The sequence below is a fragment of the Muntiacus reevesi genome, chromosome 9 (genome assembly GCF_963930625.1).
Source record: "Muntiacus reevesi chromosome 9, mMunRee1.1, whole genome shotgun sequence".
Classification (NCBI taxonomy): Eukaryota; Metazoa; Chordata; class Mammalia; order Artiodactyla; family Cervidae; genus Muntiacus; species Muntiacus reevesi.
Window position 1 is genome coordinate 36,189,425 of NC_089257.1, and position 6,263 is coordinate 36,195,687.

A 6,263-nucleotide genomic window follows, 5' to 3' on the forward strand; every position below is an offset into this window, starting at 1 on the left:
TAGGTGTAATATTTAAAATCACCTGGCCTCACTAAACTTACTACAGAAAAAGAGAAATGCAGTGGACTTTTCAGGCAATACACTATCTGCCAGATCACCTTTGCTCAACTCTTGCCCAATCTTTGGCAAGTAAAGCAGCAAGTATAGGGCAATCCTGCACTCTTTACACTCACTTAACTATTTGGGCCCAAAATTGTCTCCTTTCACCTGCCATGTCCATGGTTCCCCTTTACAAATAAGAAGTAGGAGCTCCCATATGAATATCTCTAGGTCCCACTATCTATCTCCTCCATCTGGCTGCCTTTTCCTCAGTTTGCCTGGACAGCAAAACTTAGGGAAGAGTGGTCTGATTTCCATGTCCTCTCCTCCATTCTGTCATCCCTCTTCCAGACTTCAGATGCCACTGTTTCATGGAACTACCCTTGACAAGTTCACCACTGGCCTCCACACTGCTGAATACAGTGATCAATTCTCAGCTCTCATTTTGATCTCTCAGCAGCCTCAGACACAACTGTTTCTTCCCTCCTCCTTGAGACCACTTGATCTGTGGACACCACACTCTCCTGGTTTCTCTCCTGCCCTTCCGTCTACTGCTGGGTCTCCATGGTGGCTCTTATCCTTCAACAGGATAAGTGTCTCAGGGTCCTTCTGTCCCCTCACTCCCTGGGACTTCCCTCTTCCCTCCTTGCTCCCGCTCTCAGAGACCTCCTCCAGCCTCATGGCCTTGAAGTCTGTCTACAGGACAAACACTTCCAAACTGTATCTCTAGCCCTGACTTCCCCACAAGCTCAGATTTGCTTATGTAGGTGGGTACTTGACATCATCCCTGATAGTCGGCTTGGCACCTCCATCACAGCCTGTCTAAAACTGAACTTGACTTCCCCTCACCTGCCCATGCTACAGTCTGCACAAAGCCACAGAGCTTTCCAAAGTGGTCACACAAGGAATATCCTGGTCATCCAGTGCTTATGACGCTGCCTTTCATGGCTGGTGGCCCAGGTGCCTTGGAAATTCCACTGTGGTAACAGTGCTTTCCTAATGGTAGTGAGTATACTTGAAAATGTTCACAAGTCACTAAATTTCACTTCATGAAGTTTGTCTATACTTTTTATTGATTTAAATGTCTCTAGTGATGGAAAGCTGCTTTCCACCACCACAGCCAGCCACTCTGATGGACTGTGATAACAACGTCCTTGCTGGTCCCTGTCCCTGTGCCTTATTCCTCCCACAGACTCATAAGCCAGAGGGACTGCTGGGTATCTGATTGCACAAGCCAAGGAGCAGTAGTGCCAGGCCTTTGCACAAAACTGTAACACCAATGTAAACTTTGACCAGGGTAGATGCAGTGTCCAGATACATATCTTCTCTGGCTACTTCTGTAGTCAGACAGCTTATTTTCTGGGGTGTAGAGTGATACCATTTCATCAAAGTTGGGCACTATAAAGGACAGAAAAGGTATGGACCTAACAGAAGCAGAAGATATTAAGAAGAAGTGGCAAGAAAACACGGAAAAACTATCCAAAAAAAAATCTTCATGACCCACATAACCACAGTGGTGTGATCACCTAGAGCCAACGTCCTGGAAAACAAAGACATGCGGGCCTTAGGAAGCATCACTACAAACAAAGCAGTGGCCACAGGACTGGAAAAGTCAGTTTTCATTCCAACCCCACAGAAAGGCAATGCCAAAGAATGTTCAAACAACCACACAATTGCACTCATCTCACATGCTTTCAAAGTAATACTCAAAATTCTCCAATCCAGGCTTCAACAGTACCTGAACTGTGAACTTCCAGATGCTCAAGCTAGATTTTTAAAAAGCAGTGAAACAGAAATCAAATTAGCAACATCTACTGTATCATTGAAAAAGAAAGCCAGTTACAGAAAAAGTCTACTTCTGCTTTATTGACTATGCCAAAACCTTTGACCGTGTGGATCACATCAAACTGTGGAAATTTCTTCAAGAGATGGGAATACTGACCACCTGACCTGCCTTCTGACAAATCTGTATGCAGGTCAAGAAGCAACAGTTACAACTGGACATGGAACAACAGACTGGTTCCAAATCAGGAAAGGAGTATGGCAAGGCTGTATATTGTCATCCTGCTCACTTAACTTCTATGCAGGGTACATCATGAGAATTCCCAGGCTAGATGAAGCACAAGTTGGAATCAAGATTTCTGGGAGAAATATCAATAATCTCAGATATGCAGATGACACCACCCTTCTGTCTGAAAGGGAAGAACTAAGGAGCCTCTTAATGAAAGTGAAAGAGAGTGAAAAAGTTGGCATAAAGCTCAACATTCAGAAAACTAAGCTCATGGCATCCAGTCCCATCAGTTCAATTCAGTTCAGTTCAGTCGCTCAGTCACTTCATGGCAAATAGATGGGGAAACAGTGGAGACAGTGACAGGCTTTATTTTGGGGGCTCCAAAATCGCTGCCCCAGTTCAGGTAACTCTGGAGCTTGGACCACCCCTCCTTGAAGGTGCATCTAGCAGTCCTTTTCCAGGGTCCTCCCTCAAAACAGGTTGGAAGAGCCACGGATGAGAGCTGACACCAGTCATGTATTGGCCACCTTCAAGCTATGTGACTTCAGACAAGTCCTTCCCTTCCCAGAGCTCCTCATCCTACTGGGTATCAGGGGCTAAGATGGGGGCCCCTACTGACCCATGTACATCACTCGGCCATCCACCAGGGTTCTGTACCCTTCACCTCACAACCCCTTACAAGTAAAGAACAAGGGACCACCTTATCTCCTGGGCAGTGTGGCTCCTGTGTGGTCTGAGGACCTGCCTTGTCCATGAGCTGCCTATTACTGGTTCCAGGTAAGTACAGAATTAGAGACTAACTGCTCAGAAAGCTTTGAGTAACGTGGCAGAGTAGTTCTATGTGTATGAAAGTAATAATTAAAAACTGGATCTGAACTGTTTGTTTTCTTCATTTCTTGGGTAATTTATGTTGTATTTTACAGATAGATGGTCCTCTTTGGTAGCTCAGTGGTAAAGAATCTGCCTGCCAATGCAGGAGACACGGGATCAACATTGGGTCAGGAAGATCCCCTGGAGAAGGAAATGGCAACTGAGTTCAGTATTTTTCCTGTGAAATCCTATAGATAGAGGAGCCTAGTGGGCTATACTTCATGGGATCACAAAGAGTTGGACATGACTTACTGCCAAAACAGCAACAGCAAAAGCAATTGAATACAGATTAGTTCATGGTAGGTTAGAAAAAAGATATAATACAAAAATATCAACCTTTAACATAGCATGTTGAGGTAATATTTCCCACTAATCAAAGGAAGTTAAAATCGCTTAGTAGTGTGGACTCTTTGGCCAGAACTGGAATGGGTAGCCTTTCCCATCTCCAGGGGATCTTCCCAACTCAGGGATTGAACCCAGGTCTCCCACATTTCAGGTGGGTTCTTTACTAGCTGAGCCATATGGGAGGCCCACTAATCTAGGGTAACTACAATAAGAATATCTGACATTTTTAACACCTTGAGAGGGAGGTGGCCCTTTTAATCTGACAGCAAAACCCTATTGTTTTTGATTCCTGCTTCTCTTGGGAAACTATAGCACCCACCTGATCACGTCACAACAGGTCATCATGAGATGCCAGGCACATATACAGTCTCACTTATAATTATATCTGCTACCCAACATCCCTCATGGGACATAGAAAGTGAATTATCTCATTATATCTTTTCCACTGAGAAGATGCTAGGTGCGTATTGTGAGGCTTGCTTCTCTGATAACAAAACTGAGATTTCGAGGGGATGTGACTTTCCCATGGTCACTGAAAAGGGTTGGGCCAGGCTTGGATGCATATTTACATTCTTGAGATGGCCTGCTTTTATACTTATTTGTTTGATTAGCTTCTGTTTAAAGAAAAGTTATTTTCCCACACTAAGTGTTGGGGTTTGCAGTACTTGTCCTACCCTACCATCCTGTCCTCTCACTTATGATGTGTGTCATAGACCAGTAATCCAGAAATCTTCTCATCAGAGGTTTGTCCCCAACTGTCCTGTTTGCAGAAACATAGGGCCTTTACTATTCATGCTCCTTCTCTGGCTGGTCTACCCTGTGTCTGTACATAGGTTCCCCCTTGTCTCCCACAGAACAGGCCAGAGGTGGTGAGTTGGAGCTGACTGGTCAGGGAGGAAAAGGTAACATGCCATTCTCTGGCCCATCCGATCCACCATCTGGGAAGAGAACACAGAGCAGCAGGGCTGCAGGGTCAGGCTGGGATTAAATGGGAGGTTCCCCGCTGGGGAGTAGGGTAAGGGAAGGGAAGAAGGCTGAATCAGAATACTTTCATTGATATATTGACATTTATGGAGCTCCCTTTTGTGTAAAGCTCAGGGCTGAAGCTACAAAGGGGAGTAGGGACTGTTTCATGAAGGTCTCGCCCATGTAATATCAAAGCTGGGGTTAGAGGTCATCTTAGTCACTGAGGGAAACTGAAACTCAGAGGGAGGGTGAAGAGGTCTGCCCCTGGTCATTCAGCCAGTGACAGAGCTCAAGTTTCCCTCCCCTCCTCCTGGCTCCTCTGGTTCCACTCAGGCTCAGAAGACTCAGCCACTCAAAGGTGCCAGGATGAGTCAGGGCAGTGGCCTCACCCTCCTCTCCAGGTCAGGGAGGGAGGAGATGGGACAGGCAGGATGCTGGATGAGGGACTTGTAGGAGAAAGGGCTGCAGCTGGTGGCTGCTTCTGTGCTATCACTCAAGGCAGAAGAAGAGAAACCTGCTAACTGGAGCTGCTCTTGTCCTACCCACTGATTGACAGAACTACAGAGGACAGAAACACAGATATCATCTTCTCCCAGCATCCCTCCCATTTCTCAGGCACGTAGACCAAGGAGAGGGTCCCATGCAGAGGAATCAGTGCAGGAGAGCAAATCAATAATGCCAGAATCTGGTCTCCTCTGCCAGGTAGCCTAAGACCCAGGCCCTGGCATGGGGTGGAGATGCAAGTCAGTGATGGCTCTGGAGATGTGTTCAACAGACACCTCCAGGAAGTCATCTGGGCTCACAGTGCTGCAGAAACCAGTACTTGAGAAACCAAGCACCACACTCGGAGAGTTGGAGAAATTCAGTTTATTATGCCAGCGGACCCCGAGGAGTTAACACTCCAAGCTCTGAGTCCCGAACAAAGGGGTTACAGTGTTTTATACAGAGACAGGCATGATTAAGTGGGTTTGTGGGTTTACAGGAACTGGGCGATTGCAAAGAGCAGGACAAGGTTGAGTGAGATTGAAAGGTTGTTGCTGCACCAGTAAACACGCTGGGATTCTTGGCCTCCGGAGGAGAATTCATTCATTGTGTAATGAAGTTTTATTAAAGTATAAAGGAGATAGAGAAAGCTTCTGACATAGACATCAGAAGGGGGCAGAAAGAATACCCGCCTGGTAGTTTTTAGCTGGATGTTATATAGTTACTAGCAGTCTGTTAATGAAAGAAAGGAATGTCTTAAAACTCAGAGGATGGCACCAGGCCCCTCATCCATAAGATGTATTCTGGGATAATCCTGGCACCAGACAAGTCATCCCGGGCCATGAAACGATTGACTTGAATCTTGTATAGAGGCAGATTACCATACAAATAGTTTCATTTATATAGATTAGGGGACCAATGTCTGAGTATAATATACTGGTTTGTCAAGTCGGTTATGAGCCATTAGCAAGAACTAACTTGAAGACAGAGTTTGGGGTAAATGCATATGACATTAACAGAGCTTAAGACAAGCACTTCCATAGGAAAAATGCATTGGTTAGCTCAAGATATGAGAAAAGTTAAGTTCGGGTGGAACCAGGTGTCATTTTGGCAACACAGTATTTTAAGAGAAACCTCTTTTAAAATTTGTATAGAGTACTCGCATCGGCAGCACATATACTAAAATTGGAACGATACAGAGAAGATTAGCATGGCCCCTGTGCAAGGATGACATGCAAATTCGTGAAGCATTCCATATTTTTAACACACAGAAATCCCTTGCATTCTTATACACTAACAATGAGAAAACAGAAAGAGAAATTAAGGAAACAATACCATCACCATTGCAACAAAAAGAATAAAGTACTTAGGAGTATATCTACCTAAAGAAACAAAGGACCTATACATAGAAAACTATAAAACACTGATGAAAGAAATCAAAGAGGACACAGACAGATGGAGAAATATACCGGGTTCATGGACTGGAAGAATCAATATTGTCAAAATGACTATACTACCCAAAGCAATCTATAGATTCAATGCAATCCCT

General features: G+C 44.9%; 1 non-coding gene across 1 annotated transcript; it reads left to right on the forward strand.

The window, feature by feature from the left end:
- Positions 1–5,869: 5,869 nt before the first annotated feature.
- On the forward strand, positions 5,870–5,976 carry LOC136176188 (U6 spliceosomal RNA). The gene has a single exon (XR_010664555.1). It is a non-coding gene; the product is annotated as a U6 spliceosomal RNA (small nuclear RNA).
- The last annotated feature ends 287 nt before the right edge of the window (positions 5,977–6,263 follow it).